General features: G+C 35.1%; 1 long non-coding RNA gene across 1 annotated transcript; it reads right to left on the reverse strand.

Annotated features, from left to right (window-relative positions):
* Window positions 1-9,592: 9,592 nt before the first annotated feature.
* Window positions 9,593-10,291, reverse strand: LOC109583685 (uncharacterized). Its single transcript, XR_002185665.1, has 3 exons — window positions 10,100-10,291; window positions 9,748-9,808; window positions 9,593-9,703 (listed from the first exon to the last, which is right to left on the reverse strand). It is a non-coding gene; the product is annotated as an uncharacterized LOC109583685 (long non-coding RNA).
* Window positions 10,292-14,099: the final 3,808 nt, after the last annotated feature.

Genomic DNA, 14,099 nt, shown 5'->3' on the forward strand with positions numbered 1-14,099 from the left:
TATCCAGAACTGTCAGTAGCCCTTGAAATCCTTCATCCTCTACTATGCTTATTGGTTGAAGATTTCTTGTAATCATTTGGAGTACAGCTCTCTATAGCAGCTCGGTGAAAGGAATCCTCCAGTACAGATTCAGTTCATAATAAAATGTGACCATAATTTAAAAAAGGTACCTTATGGCGGATTTTAAAATTCATCATTATGATGAAAAATATCAGCCTGTGAGTGCTTTGTTAGTCAATAATTGTTTCTAAGAGTTACATAGTAACATTTTGCATCCTCTGGAGCAATTTTATGATGAATGGAGCTCAGGAAGTAGGATTTTTAAGGCTATAAAGACCAATTTTCCTATCCGCCATAAGGTACCTTTTGTCAATTATGGTCACAAATTAGTAATTATATAGGACTTATGGCTGTAACCTTTTGACAATGCAATTGGATCTTCCATTGCTAACTGTGCTCCATTACATTTCTTAGCTGCTTTTCTTGTTCAGCTTTCTGCTGGTCAATAATTTATTGTCTGGTGTTCAGTTTCATGATTAGTTCTGAGATGCTACAAAGATGTAACATATATTGTGTAGTTTTGTGTTATGAATATTTTCAATTATTGTCATTACATTTGTGGTATTATCCACTGTAATGGTATCCCCAAGTAAATCAAAAGAAGCCTCCTTTTCACTTCTTTTCTGAAAGTGAAGCCACACCAAGCTTTTTTTCGGCATTACCTTGTAGAGCATAGAGAACTTGTAGCAGAAAAGCACATGCTGTAGCAGTCATCTGCAGAGATTGAGTAATGGTAGGAGTTCTACCAGTAGTTGATGCTTCTAAAGACGGACTGTTGATGGAGAAGCCATCAGCAGCTCAGGTGGCACTTAAACGAAGAGTAAACTTACGTAGCAACAGTAGTAACCACACTGAATAGTACTGCACTTAACTGGAGATTTACTGATAAGATTATTATTACAAATAAATAATTAATAACTGGTGTTTATATAACTATATTAATGGTTAAGTAGGTGTAGTTATCATATCAAATCATGTGCTTCAAAATTTTGATATTGATATATATCGATAATATTGATTATTGATAAAAATATTGGGTAATTTGATACGTCACCCATCACTAATAATTAAAGCAATGGCTGACAAAGAAGTTATACTGTTTGAAGTACAGAAGAAGAAAAGGCCATCCCTATCTTTAAAGAAAACTGCAACATAAAGGCAGATGAAACTGCCATAGATGAAGCTAAGAATGGCTTTGTTTCTGAAAACACTGCTCGAACCACTAAGTGCACTATTGTAATCTCAAGGCGTGAAAACTATCCCTTCTAGATAAAGAGGCTACACTTTACGAAGGCAATATTTTGGCAACTGATGATCCACAATTACTTTGCTTCTGCCTGTGCAAGTATGTACTATAAACAAGAAAGAAAAATGGAGAACCATATCCGCCACATTCTGTCTGCCTATTATTATTAGGATTGCTTCGTTACGTGTGTGGCATCAATTCTGATGCTTTTAATACTTGGGACAACAACGAACCCAATTTTTCCCACTACACAATGTTTTAGTTACACATTTCTGTCATTGCTTAGTGAAGGAGTTGGCACAAGGCCTGCTATAAAAAAAATTGTAACTTTGGAAGAGGACCTTTTGTGGACCAGTAGTGTTATTTGACTTGAGAATCCTAGACTATTTTACATACTCTGTTCTACTACTGTGGCTTCAATTTTTGCCTATGAGGTGGGGAAGAACTCCATTCATTGAAAGTTAGCCAGTTAAAGGTTTTTTGTTTCTGACCCTGAGAAAAATGGTTCTACCGTTGCCTGTTATGAGTATATAGCACACAAAATGAAAAAAAATCACTTTAGTATCAAACAAGTTCAATCACAGGGAGTCAGCTTGCTAACACAAAACTTGGGGATAGGCGCTTCTTTAAAATAATAGACCTCTGTTTATCAAAGCAACCACAATTCGCTGATGATAGTCCAGATGTTGATACATTCTATTGATATTCATTTCATAAATTTCACTTTAATAAGGCATGGTATTATGACGAAGCAATGGGCTGAAGATGATGCTCACACATGCTGGTGTTCCTTATGAAGGCAACTCAAATCATAGTGTTTGGGCAACCTCCGCTATAAGCATGCTAGATGCAGGTGTGGCAGAAGCAGTGATTATGGACAGAACTGGCAATTGATCTCTTGATGGCCATGCGCTCGAGCAACCAGACAACATCAGCAACAGGTTTCACAAGTCTTTGCAGGTGATTGAGAAGTAGCTGTAATGAATGACTGCAAAAGTGTAGTCTCTACCGATCATACCAATGTGGATAACAAAATTGAAGGAATTGATATTAATTCTGGACAAAAGGCTGTGTATTTAAGATTTCTTTAAAGATGCAAAGACAAATAATGACTTAATTAAATCTGCTCCATTTTATAAATATAATTTCAAAGATAGTTATTAATGAGTTCCTTTATTTAAATAAACTTTTAATTTCAAACTGTTTACATAGTGACAGCTTTGTTATCGCAGATACCAGACTTGTGGTTACAAGAGGTCAGGATTTACTAGATACAGACCTTGCGGCTCCTTTAAGTTACATCATATTATGACAAGTGAATAAAAAACATTAAAATTGGAAAAATAGTAGGATTGCATTGGGAAAAAAGTAAGGAAACAAGGCAGTACTTGCAAACTGGTATGGTAAGAACTCCTACACCACTGCATGAAGATAATTACCGAAAAGCACAGCAATTATCCACAGGCAACTATATGATAGTACTCTTATGAAGCTTCTTGTCTCATGCAGTGGTGTAGGATTTCTTACCATACCAGTTTGCAGTAACCCCTTGTTTCCATACTTTTTTCCCAATTCAATCCAATTTTCCCATTTTTAATGTTATCTCTTTACTTGTTTCCATTCGTTTTTCTTAATGTGGTAACTGTGGTCCTATATTTTGTATATAAGTCGACTAGTGTACTATATACAATGAACGATACTGGTAATACCTTTTCCATCTTACCTTTATTCAATCCGCCACTTTGCGCATGCACAGTAGGTAAGGCATTCAGTTTGACCTAATCACAAAATTAAATGAATTTGCTGTTCCGACTCAAGTTTTGGGAATCCTTCTACATCTGTTTCTTTTATTAATGGACACTAACAACCTTCCAAAAATGGAGGAGGCTGTCACTTTCAAAAAAGCCATATAGCCGATTTGTTTTTGCTTTAACCAAGGCACTAGAAATGACATCTAAAGAAGCAATTCCCAAGAACACCACAGTTGCTCTAAACTGGGCTGTAAGGCTTTTCGAGGCATGGAAAAATTTTACAAATAAAGTGGAAGAGCATTTTCGTGTCGAGGACCTGTGGTCTAATAAAAATGCCTTAAAACTGGCTACGATGCTGTCCCACTTCTGTCGCGAAGTCAAACAACAAAGTGGAAATCCTTAAACCCCTAAATCTGTTTTAGAAGTAGTAATCAATTTGCGGAACTATGCTGGAGCGAAACACACTAAGTGCTTTAATTTTGTGAACTCCAATGATAAAAAGTTTTAAAAAATTCATACAATTCTTGATAACTTGTCTCGAAAACTTCATAAAGATTGTGTTGGAGCAAATAAAAGTCACACATGTGTTGTATCAATTGCTAAGGAAGATAAGCTTTGAAGCAGTGGTGTGATGGAATGTCATTTTCTACTAGTTCTTCGGAATGCTCATTTTTGTGACATTCTTTTGTTTTACGAGGAGAGGAGCACCGTAATTTGAAGGTTGTACAGTTCGTGATACCTGAAGTAGAGAATCCACAGTTACTATCAGAAAGAATAAAAAGGCTGACATACACTGAAAACGGTTTGAAAACTCGTTCGTGAGAGATGTATTAGGTACACTTGGACAACAAGGTGGTATATCATTATGCAAATAGTTCAATTGGTAACAGGTGTTTTGGTGTTTTAGTGGAAGTCTACATTTAAAAACTGCCAGAATGTGCATTCGAAAAACAATTGTTCTATTGTAGACCTGTGCCTGTAAAACACATGGAAGATGATAAATCATGGTATTATGATACCCCAGTGAGACACAAGATATAAAACAAAGTTGAAGTTCATTATTGAAGTAGCAGGCCTAAATGGTGGAGGAATTTCGAATCATAGCTAACGAGCTACAGGTGTAACAAGGATGTACGATAAGGGAGTCACAGAAAAGATAATCATTGAAAATAGTGTGCACCTGTCTATTTCTGGTGTTTCTTCATAAGAGCGCACAACTTCTAACCCCACCAATTTTCCATTTGGCAGTGGAGTTACAATACTGAAAGACGTAAAATTGTCTTAAGAAAATACTACCAGCATTGTCTGTTGGATGTTGATAATAGATTTTCTAGGGACATAGAATATATACTTGCTTCTCAGTATATTGTTAAGAACAAGAAAATAAAAGGAGCTGCCAGATATTACATTTGGCGACAGAAGCCGAATAGTAACCTCACAGCCCTTTGAGGCACGTAATTGAGCAGTGATCAGTGAAAACGTACGTAATGATAAAGTGTATGCATTTTTAAAGAGTGTTAGGGGATCTCCTGCACTATCAGTGTACTTTTTATGACCAGCTTGCAATGGTATGTCACTTAGGCACTCCCACTTGATTTCTGATGTTAACAGCTGCCGACATGAAGTGGACTGATTTAATTTCAGTTATAGCTAGGCAGCACGGTGTTACATACACTGATAAGAGATAAGCAGACTGTCTTTTGATGATAAATTTAATTGGATTAGACGTAATGCTGTTACTTCTGCCAGTCATTTTCAATACAGGCTACACACTTTTTAATGATTTTAAAAAATATTCAGCACAACCTTTAGACAAGATTGATTTTTCAATTAGAATTGAATTCCAATCTAGGGTGTCTCCTCATGCTCATGCCATCATTTGGGTGGAAGAAGCCCCAAGTTTGGAATTGACAATAATAAGTTAGTTTGTGAGTTTATAGATAAGTATGTAACTTGTTCAATACCACACGAAGAAGGAAAATTGAAGGAGCAGGTACTTTTATTGCAGCAACATAAGCACTCTTTGTATTGTTGTAGGAACAAAAACTGTCAGTTCAAATTCCCTCATCCTCTGAGTAAAAATACCTTATTTATGAGTCGAACGACTGACAACCATTGTAATGATGCTTCTAAAATATTAACAAAAGTACGTAAAATCTTAGATGATGGAACAACTGATGTCAGACTTACTGATTTGCTAAGATTGGCTGAAGTTGATCCAACAAATTACTCTAGGGCAATAACTTATTCTACTAAAGATAACATTATTGTATGAAAAGGAGAACCATCTGACTGTAATGTCAATAATTACATTTCTGCCATCTGGAAGGCTTGGGAAGCAAGTATGGACATCCAGTGAGTCATAAATGCGTACGGTATAGCGAAAAATTTTTGTGGCCCAAGATTTTCGTGGATGTCGCGTTGCTTCAAAACCCACGAAAATAAAATCCGCGAAAATCAATTTGATACGGTTTAAGATGGCCGAATTGCAGAAAACCATGAAAATTAAAGCCACGAAATTGATTTGTGGACGGATCCATGAAATTTTAGGGCCACGAAAATTTTCCGCTATACGGTATGCCTGCATGATGTATGTTGTGTCATACATTATGACGGCTGAAAAGTCAATGAGTGAATTGCTTCATTCTGTTTCTGAAGAAGTTTAGAACGAAGATTTGACTGTTCAGCTTTGTAGAATAGGCTATGCCTTCTTATCAAACCAAGATTTACCCGCACAAGAGGTAGTCTACAGAATACTTTCATTGCCTTTAAAAATACTTAGTAGCACTGTAGTTTTATCAACACAAACACCAAAGAATTTAGAATTGAACAGTTAAAGTGTAACTGCCCTAATTTTTTGAGATATTTATTTTATTGGCATAATGTGATGGCTTGACCATAGTAATAATGTATACCAACTCTCATTGTTCAAAAAATATTATTCACTGAGATGAGCCTTCAAAAATGCCCTTTTTGCTTCCTGCCGTGTTACTTCCTGTCCGTGGGTGTGGCTAAACGTAACGTCATTAAAGGCAGAGATTCAGCTTAATCCATTGCTGCATATGGGGAAATGATGCTTTATTATCATGCCTTGTAAAGTAATAGCACTAATTTAAAGATTGGGATCATTAGTTATTATTGTGAACATGCAAATACAAGAGAAAGAATCAAAATATCAAACAAGATGATTTACCTAAGTGTGGTATTTTTGAGTTTTTCTTGCAGTTCCATGTTTAGAATAATGAAAGCTAATGATCCCAATCTTAATATAAGTGCCATTGCATTACTAGGCATGAGAACACAGGAACATTTCCCCCTATGCAGCAATGGATTTAGCTGCAACTCTGCCTTCAATGACGTCACATATAGCCACACCTCCCAAAGGAAGTAAAATGGCAGGAAACAAAAATGGCATTTTTGAAAGCTAATATGTCAGTGAATAATTTTTTCAACAATGGGAGTTGGCATACATTTTTACTACTGTCAAGCCATCACATTAAGCCAATAAAATAAATACCTCCAAAAATGGGGCTGTTACACTTAAAAAGACACATCGTTCTTTAATCTAGTTGATGATGATACCAATGTTTTTATGAAAAACCTAATAGATAGATATCAACACAGACCACAAAGCTTACAGTCAATGTCCTTGGCTGATTTTGCTGCAAATTATGTAACTGACTACAGAGTTGGTGATGATGGTGTTGAGGAAGAATCAAGTGATGCATTGCCTATTGATGGCAGTTAGCCATAAACTGAGAAAGAAATAATTTTAACAGGTGGTTTTGGGAAAATAAAAAAAGGGGCAGGGAAGCTGTCATTAGATTTAGATAGTTCAACTATGAATCTGATTCATCAAATTGGTACAGAGCAAAATTAATACTATACTATCCTTGGTATGATGATGTAGACTGGCTAGGTGGTTATTCCACATATAGGAGCATTACAACAATGTTGACTCAATTATTTCTAGTAATGAGAAGAAATATAACTTTGTTTATGTTGATGATATTGATGGGAATGTGGAGGGTCTTCCAGAGCTATCTAGGATAAGATAACCCCTTCTACTGTAGAAGGTAGATCATGTGCTCTTCAAGAGGGCAGCGAAGTGCTTACAGAAGTGACTCAGGAAGACATTTAAGTAAATGACAACATTAACAATGTGCCTCAGTCACTTAGTGTTCGATTTGAAGCTGTCGCAAATGAGAAAATTCCTCCCGATCAATATAGAAAGTTAAGGCGTCAATTTAATTCAAGGCAAAGAGATTTAGTAATGTTTAGTCGTAGGTGGTGCAAAAAAGCTGTTACAGCTTTGCGTAACAACACTGAAGTGGAACCTTATAGTGTTTCTTAGTGGTACTGGTGGTGTTGGGAAGACTCGCATCATCAGATTAGTACAAAGTGACACCATAAAGCTGTTAAGGCTTTCCGGTGAAATTGGACCAAATAATGTAGCTGTTCACCTAACTGCACCAACAGGCGTTGCAGCATTCAATATTAATAGAATGACTTCATTCTGCTATTTTATTTGGTTGTGGTCAACTATGCCACCCGCAACTGAGTAATGAGAAGGCCAACACGCTACATGCACGTTTGAGCAACTTAAAACTCCTCATAATAGATGAGGTGTCCATGGTTGGGTCAAACTTACTTCTACTACAAACAAAAAATCCTCAAATAACGAGTGTTCAGGAAGATGTAATATTTGGGGATGTTAGAGGTGTTTATGGTTGGGTCAAACTTACTTTTACTACTACACAAAAGACTCATTAAATAGTGTTCCCGAAGATGTAATGTTTTGGGATGTTAGTGTCCTTGCAGTTGGTGATTTGTATCAGTTACCTCCAGTAGGACAGGCTCCTTTGTTTTGCTACTGTGAATGATGACTTTTTAGCTTCTTTACATGGGTCTAGTTCCTTATGGAAAGATAACTTTCAAATGATTGAACTGCATGAAATTATGAGGCATCGAGGTGATAGCCTTTTCACTGACCTTCCGTGAAGAGTTCGTACAAATAGCTGTACTGATGAAGACATTAATGTTCTTTAAAGTGGAATTATCACTCCTAAATCACGTGATTATCCAACTCATGCTCTTCATATGTTTCACTTCAATAAAGATGTAGATTATCCAAACAAATTCATGCTAAACAAGCTAGCATCTGAAGAACAGCTTTTGATTTAAGCAACTGGTGATAAACCCATTGACATGTCAAATGGACCAGATAAAAAGACAGAGACCAGAAACCTACATACCACATTAAAATTAGCTGTTGGAGCTGGTGTCATGCTCACTGTTAATGTAGATATCTCTGATGGGCTGGTTAATGGGGCCAGAGGAGAAGTTGTTCACGTTGCAGTGAACAAAGAGAATAGTCCTATTACAATATTAGTCAAATTTGATAACCAAACAGTAGGTTTAAAAGGTACATTTAGTAGTCTCTTTAAGAATACTTTTTCAAATGCAGTACCCCTAAGAAAGCATGAGACTACCTTGCATTTTAGAGGTAGACTTTGGATGGATATTACACGCCTCCAATATCACTCACCTTTGCCTGGGCAACAACCATTCATGAGGTCCTAGGTCTCACTCTTTATGAGATTGTTGTGGACTTGAAAGGTGGACATTTTAATGTTGGGCAAGCGTATGTTGCTTTCCGCAGAGTAAAAAGTCTCCAAGTTTTGCACATATTAAGTTTAACAAATCTGCAATAAAAAAGTGACTGTGAATCAACAAATGGAAGGGCTTAACAACAATTTGTTGTCTCCTTTGCCAGAATTAAAATTTCTTCTTTGAAAAATAGTCACATGACAATTTGTCTTTGAAATGTAAGGTCCATTCATGCCTAAATACCAGATATATTATGTCATAGTAACATCAAAGCTGCCAGTGTTTTCTGTTCTCGTGAAACATGGCTTAGTCCATCATATTTGTCTCCTAAAATATGTGATGGTCACATGTAGTCAGGTGTGATAGGCAATCTGATAATAACAAAGGGGTAGTAGTAATGATGAGTGTCGATCCCAGTGTTAAAAATTATGACGTTTCAACTTTTAACAGTGGCGGCAACATTGAAGGCATTGTTGCCAAATTGCAGTTGCCCAATTCTTCAGACATAGCTCTTGCTTTGCTATACAGATCTCCCAGTACAAGCCCAAGAGTTGGAACATGGACCAGTCCTGAATCATTACTGATGATCGAGCCTGGACCAAGGATTTGGGGCAATGTCCTAATTTGATATCGACGAATCAGCCACAATTTATGCTGGTGCCAGACCTGATCCGACAACGATAACGATATTTATTAAGCCTCATTATGACGTACTTCCTGTTATGCTTAATTAATACTTAATTATTATTAATGTAAAATGATTTGGAATTATTATTAAAACCAAAAAAAGGTTACAATTGTTTTCTTTATCATAGTCTACCAATGTTCCACAAGTAAGACACTTCATGTTTTGTAAATTGAGACACCTACAGAGCCATAAATTAAGAAGGCACTAAAACAATAAACTTACATTACAGAGAAATTAATTTCCCAAAATCTCCAACATTAATTAACTCTCGGGTTCCATGTAGTGAAGCAGATCTTTCAAAGGTATCATGTCACACATAGTCCTACAAAGCTTAGTTCCATAACATAACTATAATGAGGCATAAATTCTACATAAGCAAAGGAACTACATACCTTCCTTAACCAGCATGATGAAGGCAGGTTCACAAAAAATTTCAATGCTATTTGAAGTGAACTATAATGACAAATGTGACCATAATTGACAAAAGGTACCTTATGGCGGGTAGTGAAATTTGTCTTTCTAGCCTAAGAAATCCAACTTCCTTAGCCCCATTCATCATAAAATTACTCCACAGGATGCAAAATGTTACCATGAAACTTTTAGAAACAATGATTGTCTAACAAAGCACTCACAGGTTGATATTTTCCATTATAACGATCAATTTTAAAATCCGCCATGAGGGCCCTTTTGTCAATTATGGTCACAAATGATGATAATAAATTAAAACACTATGATTAAACTGACCTTAACAAGAGCTTTAAACAAGAAAGTTTCAGTTCATGACAACCTGAATAATGAATATAGCTTTTCACATGAAATTAAACAAACCTAAGATATTCTTGTCTTGAAACTTAGTGAGATAAGGTCACTATAGAATGTATACTAGTGGCCTTGCTAAATTAATAAATTAATATGAATTAAAGGAGCACCTACTATACTAATTTTTGTAGAATAATCTTCTGCATCAAAAATTCTAATGAAAAGTAACAATTACACATATAATTAATAAACTATTTTACCACAATTGTGACTATCATTCATATAAGTCTCTCAGTACAATATCTTCATCATCATGATCACTAATACATTCACCCTAATTAATAACATAGTGACAATCACATGTAGTGAACCATTTTTATGCCTGATTTCTCATCGTCTTCACTAGTGTCATGATTATTGCAGAAAGGTCTTCTGGCTATATTTCAATGCTTGGCTCAATACTAGAAAGTTAATGGAGAATCCATAATGAAAGGTATGTACTTCTAATTATAGTCAATTAAACTGGTCATTAATCTCACAATAATAATTAGCCTAAATTTATTATAAGTTTGTTCATGCAGTTTATACCCCTTTGATTATTCCTCATAAACCCGGGTCTTTACTTTCGTATCATAGAGATTTTGTAGGCAAGATGTGGTAAACTTTAATTGGAAGGTGTCAGTCGTTTTATTTTCCAGTCATGTATCTGCTCAATTAATTTGTTTAGCTTGATTGTGTATCTACATGTGCCAACTTTTTACTCAAAATATCGTTTATCCTACTCATGTTTATGTAATAAATGGTTCAAAATAGCCTAAAAATAGTATAACATTAATGATGTAGTCCACGGTACTCACAAAACATCCAGTGATTTAGCCCTAGTGCATACAGCCAACAAGATTCCTCTTAAAGGGTAACTAAGATTATTTTTTTTGATTTTTCAATAATCAAATCACAGTATCTATACAACAAATGAACAACAGTTATGCACTTATTTCCATCAAAAAGTCTTTCACTTGCAAGAAAGTGCTCTTTACATTTCATCTTTTTTGTTGGCAGCCATCTTCTTCCTGTTTCAGCAACAATGCAGGGGAGTGCAATTTGTGATGTCATCAGATGAATTGATGGCTGTTCCTTGCATCTCTTTCATGCAGAATAGATATGTTAAAGAATATGTGGGTTTATCAGCTAAAAGAAGAACTTGAAATGAATGGTTAGGCCCAAGAATGTGCTTCATTTGTATAGCAATCATATCACCATATCATCTGGAAGTGGAAGCAGTATAAACTTGTCCTTGTTTTGTATTATTGCAGCTATTATAACACATCTATTCTACATGAAAGTGATGCAAGGAACAGCCATCAATTCATCTGATGACATCACAAATTGCACTCCCCCGCATTGTTGCTGAAACAGGAAGATGGCTGCCAACAATAAAGATAAAATGTAAAGAGCATTTTCTTGCAAGTGAAAGACTTTTTGATAGAAATAAGTGCATAACTGTTGTTTATTTGTTGTAGTATAGATTCTGTGATTTGATTATTGAAAAATCAAAAAAAATAATTTTAGTTACCATTTAAAGTGTCAGATTAAGGTGATTTTCTTTAACAAAACATGTCAGATAGTCCACAAGGGGCTGCCAACTTGAAAAGCATCGATCTGATCCAGTACTGATGTACAGCCTGGACTAGTGTTGACGAACAGGCATTACTGTATCAGCTATGACTACATCAAGACTGAAATAGATACTAGTCCAGGCCAGAGCAACAGCCTCGATTCAGCAGTGATGGCCGTTGATGCTGGACCGTTATAGAATCAAACCTGGTCCAGGCCTGATACCCATCATTCACGGATCATGCATGGTAACTCTTGGGTGTGTAGCACTATGGATTCATTACTTAGTACAGTAAATGCCATAAGAGATCATGTAAATGGTTTTGGATTTCAACACTTATACTTGGACATTTTAACTTTGATTTATTATCTTGTAATTATGATACCAGATTAATCAATTTTACGACACTTCACAATTTTAATGAAATTGTAAAGGAGCAAACTACTGATCGTAGCTGACTAATCGATCACATTTACTATAACAGATCGATTTCTGACCTTGTTAATGAAGTGTCAGATACATATTATAGTGACCATGACACCATTTTTTGTTCATTATCACTATGATATTATTATTAAGCACTTTTACCCTTTATGGGTATGATAGTGCATAATCCCCAATGGCTCAATGCACCTGAATGAATTGGTTCTTCAAATTTTGGCATAGAGCCCGGGGTTTATATAAGTACCGTAACCACTGTTAGTTACATTGGTACAGTGACTCTAAAGGGGTACAACATGGCATACCACATGAACATATTTAATACATGCATTACACACACTTTGTAACTACACATAAACTAGGTAGCTTTGCACACACAAATTTTGTAATTAGAAAAGCAGGAGGAGATAGTCTAGTAAGGATGTCATTTAACACATAAATGTGACCATAATTGACAAAAGGTACCTTATGGCAGATTTTTAAGGTACAACGGGCTGAACGCACAATTTAGTTTTCGGAACACAAATTGTTTCCTTTATACTTTTTCTACAACATATAATTTTTTCAATTTTTTTCTCAATAGTGAGATGCAATAAACTTTACTAAACTTTTTAAAATGGTTGAAAACTGAGTAAAGAATTCTTGAATATAATAAGAGTACTTTAATTTTTAGTAATATGATTGTTTTTATAATATTATTTTCTATTGACTTATGTTCCATCACTTGGCAAAAGTTCTTTAAGTTTTGCAGAATGGGCTGCAATCTCTCATAGAGTTTTGTTCACTTTCAAACATCAGTGTATCACAAAAGCATTCACTGCATACAAACTTGATTGAGTGTTTGCCTTCATTATGCCACGATTGCAAGCTTTAGAGCTTCGTAGAGCGTGCATTCACCAGATGAAACAGCTAAATGAACAATAGTCAGGAAATACATACTGGCGGCCATTTTTATTAATGGTTTGACTAATATGACATCATAACTTAACCCCACTTTGCAATTTATTTTTCCCGCCAGTTTTATAATATACGGAGGTATCCAGAAATGACACAAGATCAAAGATGGCATATAAAGTATGAAAAGTTATGCAGGAATGTTCTTAAATATTTAAAGTTCAATGATCTATAACTTCTAAACAGTGCATGGTAAAAATTTAAAAATAGCACAGGTTGTACAACTTTTTCTTTGCTATAAAATAGCAGCAATTAAAAAAATATTAAAATTTCATCCAAAAGTACCTTAAATTCATCATTATAATGAAAAATATCAACCTGTGAGTGCTCTGTTTGACAACCATTGTTTCTGAAAGTTACATGGTAACTTTTTGCATCCACTGGAGTAGTTTCATGATAAATGGAGCTCATGAAGTTGGATTTTTAAGGCTATAAAGACAAATTTTCCTATCCGCCATAAGGTACCTTTTGTCAATTATGGTCACAAATGATGGTTATCAATCTTTTCATTCTATTAGGAACGTAAAGAAAAGTTTACTTGCTGTGGTCACTGTATTTTCAATTCAACAAAAAGAAGTATTTTTGTACACTATTATAATACACGTAATTCAATTTGATTTTGCTTAAAATTTTAGTTTACTTTATAGATGTACATACATTTGTTTTATGATTTAGCAATTTAATGTGTGCACAATGTACATCAAGTTTTGTATTTATGCATGATTCATGTCTGTTCGTTTCTTTATACATAGTTCATTTTTTAAATAGGTCATCTAAACAATAATTATACATATACAATTGTACATGTATTGGATTACACTCATCACATTACCTCTATAATTGTACCTGATTATGGTAAGTTAGAATATTGAATTACTGTAATTCTTGTTAAGCATCATATTTGTAACCTGATATGCTCTATTTTTTTTCTCTCTTTCCTTTAAATAATTCCCATTCTTTTAGACTAGGCTCTTT

This window comes from Amphimedon queenslandica, unplaced genomic scaffold (assembly GCF_000090795.2).
Source record: "Amphimedon queenslandica unplaced genomic scaffold, v1.1 AMPQUscaffold_13517, whole genome shotgun sequence".
NCBI lineage: Eukaryota > Metazoa > Porifera > Demospongiae > Haplosclerida > Niphatidae > Amphimedon > Amphimedon queenslandica.